Raw genomic sequence first — 17630 nt, 5'->3', positions numbered from 1 at the left:
ACACATAGTTTATTTATTTTCTTTTCTTGAGACCTTGGTGTCCAGCACCTCTTTGGGTTACTAAATGCTCTGTAGTGAGGGTTACTCTTGATAGTGGACTTTCAGCTGATAATCCCGAGTTAGTTAACCCAAGTTACCAAGTGATAAGGCACCCCTAAGAGCTTATTCATCCAAGTAGATCCCTCATACAGGCACACCACAGACACATGCCTCAAGATTTAAAATCATTGGTGCCTAGCCTTATTGCTTACTATTTTTCTTTTATTCCTCAACCTTGATTATTCTTTTCCTTTTTCTTATTAGGATCTTCTTACTTAGCTAGTCTCATGGGGTGTGTCTCAAGCATAGTATTCATGACAGATAGTTGTCTTCCCACCTTGTGGTTGAACCAACTTAGCTAACTTATGATCACACTAAAAACTCATGAATGCACTTCCTAGTATGAACTCTTCTCTGGTCTTTTGAAAACAATCATTCTCTTTTCATTTGATTCAAAAGGGGACAAACATACAATTAAGTAAGGAGATGGTGTAGTAACATAAAGACTAGCACACAGAGACTTTCTTCAATACCAAACTAAAAAAACATAATTCAAAAAGGTTTAAACTAACATGGAAGAAAGTTCTATTTCATACAAGATCTTCCTTATTTAAAGCATAGAAAAAAAAATGGACCAAAGAAGGAACTCCACCACCTTTTACTCTAGTGGATGTCCATGCTCTCCTTCTTGATTGCTTGTGCTCCCACTTCCCTTGCCTTTTCCAAGAAGCTTCTTCCAGAAACCACCATCTTCCATCTTCTTCTTGAGTGTCTCCTTTTGCTGTTTCACTTTCCTCTCTTCTTGTTCTACAAAATCTTTTTGGACCTCATCATATGTAACTGAATCTTGAATTCCCTCAGCTATAAGTTTATGCACGTTGATTTCTCCACCTTGTACTAGGCAATGTACCATAGTTGCTCGATTAATATTTACCTCTGAATTATTAGCAGCTGGGAGAATAGACCTCCTCACGAGTTCAAACTACCCCTTGGCTTCTGGGCTAAGGTCTCCCCTCTTGATGAACCGGGGTCTTTGTTGGATAATCTTGATGAATGGTATGTTCACATGCAGAGATGCAAACACGTCCAGAAATCTTGAGTATATTCTCTTCTCCACAGCACCATTGAGCAGCTGGGGAAAAGGTGCATAAAGTCTCAGCAGCTCCTGTTTTGATATTTCTGGTTCTTGGTATTCTTTTCCCTCCTCCTCTGTTGGGGTATCTTCAGGTTGTTCTGACAGCTTGATTGGCTTGTCCTCAATCTCCTTATCACTTATAGTGACCATCTTGCAATCTTCCCATCTTACTTTCTTTGTTTCACCTCTAGGATTCTTCTCTGTGTCACTTGGGAATCCATCTGTGGCTTTGGGAATTTGCTCAGAGAGATATCCTACTTGAGATTCCAACCTCTTGATTGTGTCTCCCTAGTTCTTGAAACTGGCTCGCACTTCCTCCTTGAACACCTTGTTGTCTTGGATATCCTTGCATATGCCTTCAAGTAGATTTTCAATCCTTGAGATTCTTTCATCAAGTGATGATAAGTCAGGCTGAGGAGGGTTGTTCTGGCCTTGATATGAATGTGGAGAGGTATTGTTATGGTGGTGTTGATATGGTCTAGATGTGAAGTGTTGGGTGGCTGCATCGTTTGGATTTGGGCGTCTTTGATCACGGCTTTGGTCTTGTTGATTTCCCCACCCAAAGTTTGGGTGATTCCTCCATCCAGGGTTGTAGGTCTTGGAGTATGGATCATGGTTTTGCCTTGGTGAATTCCCAATGTAGTTGGCCTGCTCCTGGCTACCCTCTGCTTCTTCATTCACTCCTTCTTGGGTTGTTGACGAAGTGGAAATTGCTGCTACTTGGTTTCTCTCCATCTTCTTGGTGAGGTCAGCCAGCTGTTGGGTAATGAGCTTGTTTTGGGCTAACAGAGCATCTACATTGTTTAGCTCCATTACTCCTCTTATGTTCCCTCTTTCGGAAGCATAGAAGTAGTCGTTCTCTGCTACTGTTTCAATGACATCTATAGCCTCCTCAATGGTTTTCTTCTTGTTCAAAGATCCTCCGGATGAATGGTCTACGACCTTCTTTGACTCATAAGAGAGCCCTTCATAGAAAATGTGCAGCTGCACCCATTCATTGAACATATCTGGTGGGCACCTCCTTGTTAGGTCTTTAAACCTCTCCCATACTTCATATAGAGTCTCACCATCTTGTTGCCTGAAAGTTTGAACCTCAGCTCTCAGCCTATTGATTCTTTGAGGAGGGTAAAATCTTGCTAAGAATTTGTTCACCACGTCTTCCCAAGTTGTCAAGCTTTCCCTTGGGAAAGATTCCAGCCACTTGGCTGCCTTATCCCTGAGTGAGAATGGAAATAAGAGCAGTCTATAGGCGTCAGGATGAACACCATTAGACTTCGCTGTGTCACATATTCTCAAGAAGGTGGTTAAATGTTGATTTGGGTCCTCTTGGACACTTCCTCCGAACGAACAGTTGTTCTGCACAAGGGTGATGAGCTGTGGCTTCAGTTCAAAATTGTTGGCATGGATGGTTGGCTTTTGAATGCTACTTCCACAGTTTCCTGGGTTTGGATTGATGTAAGAGCCTAAAACTCTTCTATCCTCCCCAGCATGATTTGCTCAACCTTTTTCGCCATGGTTGTGAGCCTCTTCTTCATGATGGTTTTCCATGTTTTCTTCCATGTTTGGTTCAAAGTATTCCTCAAAGTGTTCCTCCTCTTCTTCAGCACCAACTACACGTTTGTCTCTTGCCTCCCTCCTTAGTATAAGGAAGGTTCTCTCAGGTTCAGAATCAAAGGAAGTTGAAGCCCCGCTTCTTCTCCCTGTCATACAACCAACAAGTACAAGCAAAGAGAATAGGTGCAGAAAGTATATCTGTCAGAATTACTGTTAGTGTGAGTGATGCAATATATCAAACAGTTAGTGGGTTAGTGCGATGAAGTGTAAATAACAAATGAAAAGTAGGGGTAAGGGAAGAAATTAACTAAAATAGGAAGTAAATAACTCAAACAGAAATTTAAATCAAACAAAAATAAAATGCTCAATCTAGTTATCCTCCAATCTAATCATTGTTGATGCACAATCAATCCCCGGCAACGGCGCCATAAACTTGATGCACGAAAAACTTATCTCGTAACAAATTTCCTTCGGCAAGTGTACCGAATTTGTCGTCAAGTAAAAACTCACAATAGAGTGAGGTCGAATCCCACAAGGATTGATTGATCAAGCAACTTTAATTAGAAGAATGTTCTAGTTGAGCGAATCAGAAATTGAGTTGAGAATTGTAGAAAATTAAATGGCGGGAAAGTAAATGGCAGAAAGTAAATTGCAGAATCTTAAATGGGAATGGGAGAATTGCTCATAAATGTAAATGACAGAAATTAAAGAGAATGGGTAAGATCAGAAATGGGGAGTTCATTGGGCTTAGGAGATGTTGCATTCTCCGGATCAATCTCATTTACATCTCTTCCTCAATCAATGCACTCATTGATCTCCTTGGCAATCTTAAGTGATTGAATTACAATTTCTTGTAATCCAATCTCTCAAATCTTGATCAATAGCCAATTCCTTGGTCAATTTCTCATGAGAAGAGATGAAGTATGGTCACTGATTATACCACATGCATTTCCCAAATCAAGCATTGAGAGGATTATAGTCACGTATCCATCCTAACCCAATTTGGTCCAGCATGAGAAAGCATTTCTAGCTTGATCTCTTCATTCCTCTTCCAAGGTTCAGAAGAGATCCAAGTATGAATAGTTTCTTTCCCAAGATAACTCCCCAATTAGATGAAGATCGAAAGCTTTCAAGTAAAATCAAGAGAAAAGATAGAAGAAGAATAATGAAAACTAGTATTGATCCATCAAATTACAACAGAGCTCCCTAACCCAATGAAGGGGGTTTAGTTGTTCATAGCTCTAGAAAATGAAAACAAAGATGGAGAATACATGATGAAAACTAGAAGAGCAAAGAAAGTAAAATACAGGAAGTAGTTCTATGCTATTTTCCAACTCCCAGGGACTCTTTAAATAATTCAAAGCTACTCCTATATATACTACTCTTCTCATCTTCTAGTTGGTTCTTCAAGTCTTGGGCCTTTGGATCTTGAGTTTGAAGCAGTTATGTGTCCCCCATGTCTCACGTTAGAGTCCACGTTAACTAGGTTAATGTGGCTCTTTAACGTGGCCATGCTTAGCCATCCCCAACGTTAGTGACAATGTTGAGTGTCACTAACGTTGGCTCATTATTTACTCATCCACGTTAGCTTCCACNNNNATCACCTTCTTCTTTCACATTAGCCTCCACGTTAACTAAGTTAACGTGGAAGTTAACGTGGCTCCTTGGGGTTGTGTAGTTGCTTCCAACGTTAGTGACAATGTTGGATGTCACTAACATTGTCGACCACCCTTTCCTCCTCACGTTAGCTCCCACGTTAATCAAGTTAACGTGATTGTTAACGTGACATTGTGCACTTTGGCCAACGTTAGTGACAATGTTAAATGTCACTAACGTTTGCCTCCTTTCCCCCTTTTGACGTTAGAGGCCACGTTAACTAAGTTAACGTGGACTCTAACGTGGCAACTTATGAGCATTGGCCAACATTAGTGATAATGTTAAGTGTCACTATCGTTGGCTCAAATTCCCTTCTTCACATTAGAGTTCACGTTAACTTAGTTAACGTGACTCTTAACGTGGGTAATGATGGCTTCGAGAGCGTTATTGGCAGTCACTTTTCTCATTAACTTTGCAAGTTACCTCCCATTCCTTGCTTCCTTTGGTCCTGAAATCAAGCAATAGAGTGCATCAAAGTTCTAGTCCAAGTCATGGGTAATGCAGCATACAATTTGTTACTAAATTCATGCAAAATTCTCATGAAATCATGTAAAATGCACAATGTATGCTTGAATCCAGGTGTAAGTGAATATCTACCCAAAACTAGCGTATTTCCTAAGAAAATGCATGAAACTACCCTAAAAACAGTAAAGAAAAGGTCAGTGAAACTGGCCAAAATGCCCTGGCATCAGGTACGGATTTCTCCGGAAGATCAGTAAAGGAAACACCTCTGATATATCATCAAGCATCTCAATCCTCATTGTCATTATGTCATCTTTAAGCTAGGACCTTTTCTGAGGCAAGCTCGATAACGCAGTCACGAAGAACCTAGTTTTTGAACCGTATCGGTTAGGAGTTTTGATTCTCTTTTCCGTAAATAGTCTCAGTTTGATGAACCAGACTCGATTCATGAGAGAAGAGAGATAATAGTATAATATTATCATTATATTAGTATTAGAAGCTGCTTGAATGATATTATAAGGTTACCTGGTCAGTTTTAGTTAAAAACAGGAAATCGGTTTAACCGAATTCACAGTTTACTGGTGCAGCTTAACACCAGCAATCTTTGATGACTTTAGCAATGTTAAGAACTCATCATACATGTTTTATTCTCATAATAAATATGTTACTAGTGTTATTTATGCTAGTAGCTCAGAAAATAATTTTTAGAGATGTTTTTACAAGTGTTCCGATACATCTAGTTTTAGTAGTTACACACCTGAGATATTTTAATATTATTTTAACCCACCTCCAATTCAACCAATCACAACTCACCCTACACCCCCCAAAACCCCCAAGGCTGCCTCATTTGCTTATTGTGGCCGAAAATCATCAAGAGAAAAAGGAGAGAAAGTTCTTGGTCCATAAATCTTCAAAGCTTGATTTCTTCTGAACTAAAACTCAAATCAAAACTCCGATTTTACCAAAATGATCCTCTCTTCTTCCTCTACATAACCATGTAACTTATCGAGGCTGGAAATAAGGTGAGATGGATGTTCCTTTCCCTTTTGAATTCAGTTTTCAAGGAAACATGCTTAACTTGACTTGAGGGCCAAGAAACGTTAATTTCCAGCAAGTCTAAGGTGAGATATCCCTTCCTAACATGCTGAGAGAGATTTGATCAGTTGAGGGTTTGTGGATTTAAAGTTGTTCTTGTTGTGATTTAGGAGGAAAAAGTGCTTAAGGACTACCTGAAAGTATAACTGAATTTGGAGCAGCAAAACCAGGTAGGGTTTGATGAAATTAATCTTGATTGATTATGTTTGAGTTGTGTGATTATGTTATGGTTTGGCTGTGCTAGAAATTGATGATTTATATGAGTGATTCTTGTTGAAAATTTGGTGAAATTTTGATGAAATTTGATGATATTCAAGCTTTGAGTTCATGTTCTTGGAGCTGCTGGAAAAACGAAACCCTAGGCCTAAATTGGGGTTCAATTTGTGTTAAAATCATATGGAAAAGATGGGATTTTAGTGGCTGAAAATTTATTATGAATTTTGGTGAAAATCGGTTGTTGAAAAGATTGAAAAACGGGTAAAAACAGAGAAAGAATCTGAAGAATTTACGAAGAACACTTTGAGTATGGTGAAGAACATTGAAGAACACCTTTTATATCTTAAAAAGGGCAAGGTTGTAATTATTTTGGTGTTTGAGGGGTTATTTGGTAATTTCTGAAAGTTAGGGTGGTTAAAGTAGAAATATTAAAAGTTACGGGTGGTAAAAAGTAACTTTTAAAGGTTAAAAGTTAAAGTGGGGTAATTTTCAAAAATTTAATGATAAAATAACAAATAATAATAAAATAATAAATAATAATATTTAATTAAAAATAATATTTTAATAAAAATAATAAAATAATGCAAAAAATGCAGTTTTCTGTAAAAACATTTAGAAAGACAACTTTAAGCGTAGAATCTCATAATTACCTTCATAAAACACTTAGGGAGTGGTAATAACATATTATTGAGGCAAAGATAAAGGAAAGATAAAAAGTTAAAGAAGAGATGAAAATCGGAGAAAAAGTCCGTAAAGTTTTAAGGACAGAAAACAACAGAGATTAGTGAACAAACTAGGAGCAACATAGTTAGTTCTTAAGTTGCGCCTAGGGTTAGATATAATATGAAAAGTTAAACTGTTTTAGTATAGACTTAATGAACCTACACGTGGGGCAGGCTAACTATTCATACCGAAATTTACATAAGCTTTAAATACATACATTAAGCAGAGAAATCAGAGCAGAATAGAGAAACACGAAAAATAGAGTAACTAGACCAGAGTAAAGAGGTAAAGAGAAAAAGAGTAATATAGATACAAAGAAAAGAGTAATCATATCAGAGCAGAGTAAAGAGACAGAGAGAGAAGAGCAGTAAAACACACGAACTGATAATGTTAAATACAGGAAGTACCCACGAACTATTAACTATTTCGTGTGCGGGAAAAACCCATGAATTGATAATCATTGATTACGGAAATAACCCTTGAACTGTTGATAATCTTTGATCTCGGGGAAACCCACGAATTGAGGATCTCTGTTTTGTTTATGTGTTGATCTCGGGGACGCCCACGAACTGAGGATCACTGTTTCCCCTTGTGCGTATATTATGGGGTCGAGCTTTGTGTAGACTACCGGTAGTCACGAAGGAGTGGTATTCTTACCACCGACACGTATGCACGAAGGACACAATGGGAAGCCATATCTAGGACTAGTTCCTAGGTAATGTCGGGATGCAAGGTGTAAACCAACACATGAGCTCATGGCCTGCATAGGACAGACATGCATCATACTTGGTTGTGCATTTCCTCTGTTATGATTGTTGAATGAATGTATGCTTTGTTTGTTTGTATTCTATTCTTTGTATTTGCGTTTTATTTTCTTGTATTCTTTTGTTTGTGTTCTTCTTTCTGTTTTCTCTATTTTCTCTATTTATCTGTATCTTTGTTTACTACTTCTCTGTATTCTGCTATTCGTCAGTGAAACAACATAGAACTAATGAACTTAACTAATAACCCCAGCCCTACTAAGAACTCCACAGTTCTTACCCCTTCTCTCTCCCTTCCCCCTTCACATGGAAGCATGAGTACCCTTCCGTAGTTCACTAACGATCGTTCGCAAAAATGATTCTGCTCTAGGTAGTCTTCTGAGTCTAGGGTGAATCTTATTCTCTATTTATATGTATATATTGTGAGACCAGCCAACGTCTGCACCCCGTTTGTATGCACACTTTAGCCTAAATCCTGTGTACGAGACTCTTGTAGTGTGGCTACTTGATGGAGTACCAGTGGGACGTCATATGGCAATGTATGATCGTGTAGAGGAGTAGTAGACGACCTTCCACCTTTTGATGACATTCTAACTAAATGTCTATACTCTAATAAAGGCTGGATCACCGAATATTGTCAACTGCTTGTGATGTATTTATGTGTGGTTGTTTATAACTGTTTTATCTATTATCAGTTGTGAATTGATTATGAATGATTCTGTTTGTTAAACCAAACGTTTTTAAAAAAAAGTACCTCGCAAAATAACTATGCTTTTAACAACGAATAAGGCTCATATAATAAATAATAGATAATAATTAGGAAGACAAGTTGGTAGCGCTCAGTTTCTAGTATGATCATGACGTACTAGACATTGGGTCGTTACAATTTATTTCAAGATGGAATGGTTAACATTCTTTGACATTCTACTAAACTTTTTAAGTCACTTATTTCTAGCCCTCGTCTTTATTCGGGTATTAGTGCTCTTAATGTACTCAATGGCTTATTCTTTGTTTTCAAATATTTTAATAACGAAAAACAAATGACATTAGTTTATGGGAGTCATGGAAATTTTTCACCCACCCCAACATAAGGGTAATGGTACTTTACGAGGTTGTAGTAACATTTGATTAGACAACAAATCACTGCCTAAAAAATGAGCAATTTGGAATTTTTTATTTTTTAAATCATCATGTCATATCCAATTTAAAATGGGTGCACAAAAGGTCCCATGTGGCAACTGACCTGTTACTATTGTCAAAAAGTCTAAAAAAGTGTTCACTTACCACTGACCTGTTACGACGTCGCCTTTCTAGAGGATTCAACTGAGGTTTCTCGCTTTACTCCACTACAATTTTTGTTGCTAATGTTCTTTGTGCCTGAAAAATGAGTCCTCGTTGACTTCCTGCAAGGTCGATGACATTGGAGTACAAATTAAAGAATAAAAACTACTAGCTATGCATGAGTAGCCAAAGTATCTATTCAAATCAAATATTGATTGCGATTGAAATAGCCATAGGTGTTTAAATTACACTACACAATGTAGTAAGAAGTCTTAAATTTAATTATGTAGTTTTTATTAAATTTCTTACGAAGATTTGTCACCATTAGCCGTGAAAAGAGCCTTTTGTTGGGCATATTGACACGATACCATACCTATTGCACTAAGGCTACAATTGAAGCATCAATTATAATCATCATAAACATATATTTGAGTTACCTGGCTTAGTCTGAGTGATTCTAGTTGTACTCGTTGATGAACCGAGAATTTGTAAATCCAAGTAATTTATACATAACTTTAACTCAAAGTTGTAGACTAACATTGCAATAAGAAAGATAAGCTTAAAATCTAAAATCACAATGAAGTAAATAAAATCTAACTATGCAATAATAATTAATACAAGCAGAAGAAGTTAGATTTTTTTTTATAAATTTTATCATCTTAGAAAACTTTCATTCAAATAAATTTTTTTCCCAACTGTTATATATAGATAAGAGGTCATCAACATATGACATTACTGTTAAAATATGTTGCACAATATAATATCTGGTATTAATATCCAAAAAAAGTTATCATATTTTAAGTTTATCATTTTATATTTCTTTATTGATCTTAACTTTTCTTAAAAAACCATTGATTTCAATATATATATATATATAGTTGTTTTTTTTTTTGAATTATAGCCTCCTTGTTGTAATAATTTATTCCCATGGTTATAAATTTATGATGACCCAAAAAATAGAAAATTACTATATTTAACTTGAACATAAGAAATCTTACACAATATAAACAATGAATCTTAAATTTTAGTATCCTAAAATCTTTTTTCAAGAATAGCAACTAAGCTCATCAGTGAAGAGTTACACTAAAATTCATTTTCAACAGCATGCAGAGAAAATATATCAGCACCATGGCAACCTAATTTGTTAGGAAAAGAATGGGTCCAACAAATAACAACCTGAGTTTTGGTACTAAGTGAAAGCTGGGACGAAGATGTGAAGGCAGGACACCTAGGAGGGGAAGTCGCGACTTTGGGAAGACGAGGACAAGATGATAGCGGAGCTTCGAAGAGAAGAAAAAGGGGAAAGGTAATGTGGTGCCTTGAAACGTGTGAGGAAGGATGCCAATGGCGAGTAAGATGTCAACTTTGAGAGATTGATGAGATCCTCGGAGAAAAGAAAATACAAAAGTCACGAATAGGGTAGTTGGTTCTACCAAGATTAGGGCTTTTGCTTGATGTGGAGGTGAATTTGGGCCTTCAGAGTTTACCCTAACCCAAGTCGTTATATTTGGTTGTTTAGGGCCACGGCTTATCACAGGTATTGTTTCATAGTTTACGAACATCCAGATTGAGCAACGACGAGCCAGTGGAGGTAGCCATGGATTTTGGCGATGAAGAGCAACGGAGGCCTACGACAAGAACTCCAGTGAAGAAGCGGGTTTGGGGTATGGCCGAGTTTGATGACGGTCTGGGTTTGGATTTAGTTATTTGGCTTATTTCAAAAGAAAAAAAAAAGATTGGGCTGAAACAAAATTAATGGATATCGGGCGAACACTCATTTTATGTTGTTGTTACTTTTTAGTGATGATATATTTGGGGCGTCTGATGAGATGTCTCATTTGGGTTGTTGTTACTTTGTGGCCCATTTTTGTAGGCCCAACATAGTTTTGTTGGTAATGGGTAGGAAGGACCAAACCCTGTCGTGAACTATGCAGCGTGCTCTGCAACACCCTGCCGCTGTTAGGGTTTACGATCACGCACCCATCACTCGAGCATCGGCGGGTCACTAACACTGAGACGGAGACCGTTTGTAGACATTATTTTTGCAACGCAAAGGGGTGTTGATACGTTGAGTGACCAAAACATTAACGGCCCAGTCATCGCTATTCATCCAATTCTCATAGCTATAAACAGGCACTCACATGGATGATAGTAAACCAGAATAAAGTAGCGATGCATACAAAGTAGAAAAGACAAGTCAGGTACACTCACATGATTCGCAATGCATGAAAAGATCTCGAGTAATAGTGCACATTAACGTGCTCTCCAACTTTATGTCCAATGTCCTTTTCTTCTCTGTATATTCACTCATGCGATGGTTGCAGAGATTCTCAAGTGCAAATATTCGTTCAACCTTGCCTTGTATGGGTCATGGGATTGAAAATCAATGCAAATCTTCACCTTGAAATCTTCGTTGAACCCCCACTCTCACACAGAAAGAAAAGACTATAGGTGAATGGATGGGTGTTCACGAGAAGTCTGTGAGTAAGAGGCAACCCAGTTGAGTACTTATCTTTCTTTTCCTTAAAATAACCTTTACTGAGTTGTTTCAGGGATAGAAAAGGGTGGCACAAGATAAAGTTGAGGGCAGTTTCGGAAATTACCAAAAATCACGCTTCCTGGTGCATGTCTTCTCATGTGTTCCATCTATGCTTCCTCAATCAAATTTCTAATTCCCACCAGTTACTCAGTTAGGGTGGGAAAAAATTGGACCTTGGCGCCAAATTATTTGCTTATGGATAAGGTGGGCTTATAATTTTGCGAGGTCTAATTATAGGAGTAATACACAAGGGTTTGACACAGTTGAATATAACCACATTTATAGTTGGGTTTATATTTGGTCTTTTTAATCTTTAATTATATTTTTGCAATGTCTATAGTTATATCAAATTAAAAAATTTTTCTAAAAGTATGTGACATTAAAATTTATAGAATACAATCTCTTTAAAAATATTTAAATTTACTAAAATACAATTTTAAACAGATTATGAATACTCTTTTATCTAGATTTTTATACCAATTAAAGCCATGTTAAAAAAATACATCATTATACCTTTAAAAACAAAATATAATAATCCTTATAAAGTTTATTTTATTCTTATATCAGTAACTCAAGTAAATATAGATAAATACTTTGTTATGAAGACTGATTTAATTAAGGAAATAAAAGTTTGAAGACTAATTCAATTTGGTTATTAAAATTTGTCGAGAACTAAAGCATTCAACTAAATTTTTTTATGAATTAGCTTTGGGGTATTATTCATTAATTTAACTAAAAGAGGACTGGGCTTATCGGGACAAGTTCAATTAATTATACTCTGTAACATAAATAAAAAATATTATATTTCTTAGGAATTCGGTGAATAACTTGTAAATTAATGTTAAACTTATAAAGCTCATTTATTATTTTGTCAAGATTTTTATACCAATTAAAGCCATGTTAAAAAAATACATCATTATACCTTTAAAAACAAAATATAATAATCCTTATAAAGTTTATTTTATTCTTATATCAGTAACTCAAGTAAATATAGATAAATACTTTGTTATGAAGACTGATTTAATTAAGGAAATAAAAGTTTGAAGACTAATTCAATTTGGTTATTAAAATTTGTCGAGAACTAAAGCATTCAACTAAATTTTTTTATGAATTAGCTTTGGGGTATTATTCATTAATTTAACTAAAAGAGGACTGGGCTTATCGGGACAAGTTCAATTAATTATACTCTGTAACATAAATAAAAAATATTATATTTCTTAGGAATTCGGTGAATAACTTGTAAATTAATGTTAAACTTATAAAGCTCATTTATTAAAAATATTGTACATTCACATCAATTTGATCTTTTGGATATAATTCATCATAATTACTGAACAAAGATAAAAGCACGAGTAATTATACAATAACTACAATAAAAAAGCCTTGTGAAATTGATATCTTTCTTAAAATATTGATTTGTTTGTTTTTCTACTATCTTTATATAATAGATAATAAAATTTAAAATTTAGTACATTTAATTCTAAACAGATAAATTTATTCATATTTGTTGGTGTAAATGTTTATCTAAGATAATATATACTGTATAGTGTAATTTTGAATTGTAACTATAAAATTCATAATTTATGTTTGAAAATAACTAAATAAGAGTTAAGAAAAAGGAACTGGGAATAAAAATACAAAACATATAATATATAACATAAAATTATAAATGAACTTTGTTAATCATAATATATTGGAATGTATACCTAGTAATAAGTAGTAGTTGTGTCAAAGCTAAATGTATTTAGAGATAATGTTTTCGACCACTCATTTGATCTACAAAATATAAAATGGAGTAACAATCACAAGAGTGTTATTGAACATATTTTTGTTAAATCTTCTGTACTCTAAATATTTGTAATTAAAAATTGGCATCATAATAAATATAATGTAGATATTAATTATATTTAACCGTTATATTTTAATTCAATGAGAATTTGAGATTATCACTAACAAATTTAATTGATTAATCGTATATTAACACTGATTTAACTTTTGAAACGGTTGATGATAAACGATACACTTAAATACAGACAACTATTTTTAACATTAGACTTTATATTCTTTAAATCATTATTATCGATTTATGGTACACAATTATATTAACTTATTATCTTAAAAAATTCCATTGTTACTATCAATGGAAAAATTGTTGATAACTACTATACGATGAATATGTACGTGTTTTAATAAAAAACAAATAATAAGATACTTGCATGGGATTTTGACTATAATATTGAAATGCAAGATATTATGGATTTTTGAAAAAGTTACTAAACGACAAACTCACAAAAGCAACTTGGGTTCTATAAATACCATTAAAAATTTAGAATGAGATCTCTGTCTACACCTCAAACACAAAAGTTTCTCAGTAGTCTATCTATATGGTGGCATCGTATCCATCCCAGCCACTCTGAGTTTTAAAATAAAAAGAGTGATAATGCAATATTATTCTTTCAAAAGTCTTTGAGGTGTAGTTAATATTGCATCATCACTATTTTTATTTTAAAATTCGGAGTTGCTGGAATGGATACGATGCCACCATATAAATAGACTACTGAAAAACTTTTATGTGTTTGAGGTGTAACAGAGATCTCATTCTAATGGTATTTATAGAACCCAAGTTGCTTTTGTGAGTTTGTCATTTAGCAACTTTTTCAAAAATTCATAATATGCATTTCAATATTATAGTCAAAATTCCATGCAAGTATCCTATTATTTGTTTTTTATTAAAACACATACATATTCATCATATAGTAGTTATCAATAATTTTTTCATTGATAGTAACAATGGAATTTTTTAAGATAATAAGTTAATATATTGTGTACAATAAATCAATAATAATGATTTAAAGAATATAAAGTCTAATATTAAAAATAGTTGTCTGTATTTAAGTGTATCGTTTATCATCAACCGTTTCAAAAGTTAAATCAGTGTTAATATACAACTAATCAATTAAATTTGTTATTGATAATCTCAATTGAATTAAAATATAACGGTTAAATATAATTAATATCTAAATTATATTTATTATGATGCCAATTTTTAATTACAAATATTTAGAGTACAGAAGATTTAACAAAAATATGTTAAATAACACTTTTGTGATTATTACTCCATTTTATATTTTGTAGATCAAACGAGTGGTCAAAAACATTATCTCTAAATACATTTAGCTTTGACACAACTACTACTTATTATTAGGTATACATTCCAATATATTATGATTAACAAAGTTCATTTATAATTTTATGTTATATATTATATGTTTGTATTTTTATTCCCAGTTCCTTTTTCTTAACTCTTGTTTAGTTATTTTCAAACATAAATTATGAATTTTATAATTAAAATTCAAAATTACACTATACAGTATTATCTTAGATAAACATTCATACCAATAAATATGAATAAATTTATCTATTTAGAATTGAATGTACTAAATTTTAAACTTTATTATCTATTATACAATGATAGTAGAAAAACAAACAAATCAATATTTTAAGAAAGATATCAAATTCACAAGGCTTCTTTATTGTAGTTATTGTATAATTGCTCGTGCTTTTATCTTTGTCCAGTAATTATGATGAATTACATCCAAAAGATCAAATTGATGTAAATGTACAATATTTTTAATAAATGAGCTTTATAAGTTTAACATTAATTTACAAGTTATTCACTGAATTCTTAAGAAATATAATATTTTTTTATTTATGTTACAGAGTATAATTAATTAAACTTGTCCCGATAAGCCCAGTCTTCTTATAGTTAAATTAATGAATAATACCCTAAAGCTGATTCATAAAAAAAATTTAGTTGAATGGTTTAGTTCTCGACAAATTTTAATAACCAAATTGAATTAGCTTTCAAACTTTTATTTCCTTAATTAAATCAGTCTTCATAACAAAGTATTTATCTATATTCACTTGAGTTACTGGTATAAGAATAAAAACTTTATAAGGATTATTATGTTATGTTTTTAAAGGTATAATGATTTATTTTTTTTTAACATGGCTTTAATTGGTATAAAAATATTGACAAAAGAGTACTCATAATCTGTTTAAAATTGTATTTTAGTAAATTTAAATATTTTTAAAGAGATTGTATTCTATAAATTTTAATGTCACATACTTTTAGAAAAATTTTTTAATTTGATATAACTATAGACATTGCAAAAATATAATTAAAGATTAAAAAGACCAAACAGAAACCCAACTATAGATGTGGTTATATTCAACTGTGGCAAACCCTTGTGTATTACTCCTATAATTAGACCTCGCAGAATTATAAGCCCACCTTCTCCATAAGCAAATAATTTGACGCCAAGGTCCAATTTTTTCCCACCCTAACTAAGTAACTGGTGGGAATCATAAATTTGATTGAGGAAGCGTAGATGGAACACATGAGAAGACATGCACCAGGAAGCGTGATTTTTGGTAATTTCTAAAACTGCCCTCAACTTTATCTTGTGCCACCATTTTCTATCCCTGAAACAACTTAGTAAAGGTTATTTAAGGAAAAGAAAGATAAGTACTCAACTCGGTTGCCTCTTACTCACAGACTTTCTCGTGAACACTCATCCATTCACCTCTAGTCTTTTCTTTCTGTGTGAGAGTGGGGTTTCAATGAAGATCTCAAGGTGAAGATTTGCATTGATTTTCAATTCCATGACCCATACAAGGCAAGGTTGAACGAATATTTGCACTTGAGAATCTCTGCAACCATGGCATGCGTGAATATACAGAGAAGAAAAGGACATTGGACATAAAGCTGAAGGGCGCGTTGATGCGCACTATTACTCGAGATCTAGAATCATGTGAGCGTACCTGAGTTATCTTTTCTACTTTGTATGCATCGCTACTTTATTCTGGTTTACTATCATCCATGTGAGTGCCTGTTTATAGCTATGAGAATTGGATGAATAGCAATGACAGGGCCGTTAATGTTGTGGTCACTCTACGTATTGACACCCCCTTCGCGTTGCAAAAATAATGTCTACAAACAGTCTCCGTCTCAGTGTTAGTGACCCGCCGATGCTCGAGTCATGGGTGCATGATCGTAAACCCTAACAGCGGCAGGGTATTGCAGAGCACGCTGCATAGTTCACGACAAGGTTTGGTCCTTCCTACCCGTTACCGACAAAACTATGTTGGGCCTACAAAAATGGGCCACAAAGTAACAACAACCCAAACGAGACATCTCATCAGATGCCCCAAATGTATCATCACCAAAAAGTAACAACAACATAAATTGAGTGTTGGCCCGATATCCGTTAATTTTGTTTCAGCCCAATTTTTTTTTTCCTTTTGGGCTAAGCCAAATAACTAAATCGTCATCAAACTCGGCCATACCCCAAACCCGCTTCTACACTAGAGTTCTTGTCGTAGGCCTCCGTTGCTCTTCATCACCAAAATCCATGGCTACCTCCACTGGCTTGTCGTTGCTAAATCTGGCTGTTCCTAAACTATGAAACAATACCTGTGATAAGCCGTGGCCCTAAACAACCCAATATAACGACTTGGGTCAGGGTATGCTCTGAAGGCCCAAATTCACTCCACATCAAGCAAAAGCCCCAATCTTGGTAGAACCAACTACCCTAATCGTGACTTTGGTTTCTCTTCTCCGAGGATCTCATCAATCTCTCATAGCTGACATGTTACTCGCCATCGGTGGCCCTCCTCACACGTCTCAAGGCACCGCCGTTACCTTTCCCCTTTTTCTTCTCTTCGAAGCTCCGCCATCATGTTGTCCTTGTCCTCCCAAAGTCGCGGCTTCCCTTCCTTGGTGTTCCGCCTTCACATCTTCGTCTCAGCTTTCTCTTGGTACCAAAACTCAGGTTGTTATTTTTTGGACCCATTCTTTTCCTAACAAATTAGGTTACCATGGTGCTGATATATTTTCTCTCTATGCTGTTGAAAATGAATCTTAGTGTAACTCTTCGCTGATGAGCTTAGTTGCTATTCTTGAAAAAAGATTTTAGGATACTAAAATTTAAGATTCATTGTTTATATTATGTAAGATTTTTTATGTTCAAGTTAAATATAGTAATTTTTTATTTTTTGGGTCATCATAAATTTATAACCATGGGAATAAATTATTACAACAAGGAGGCTATAATTCAGAAAAAAATAACTAAAAATATGATATATATATATATATATATATATATAT

Source organism: Arachis ipaensis, chromosome B04 (assembly GCF_000816755.2).
Source record: "Arachis ipaensis cultivar K30076 chromosome B04, Araip1.1, whole genome shotgun sequence".
Classification (NCBI taxonomy): domain Eukaryota; kingdom Viridiplantae; phylum Streptophyta; class Magnoliopsida; order Fabales; family Fabaceae; genus Arachis; species Arachis ipaensis.
The sequence above is the reverse complement of the archived record's forward strand: the minus strand, read 5'-3'. Positions refer to the sequence as shown.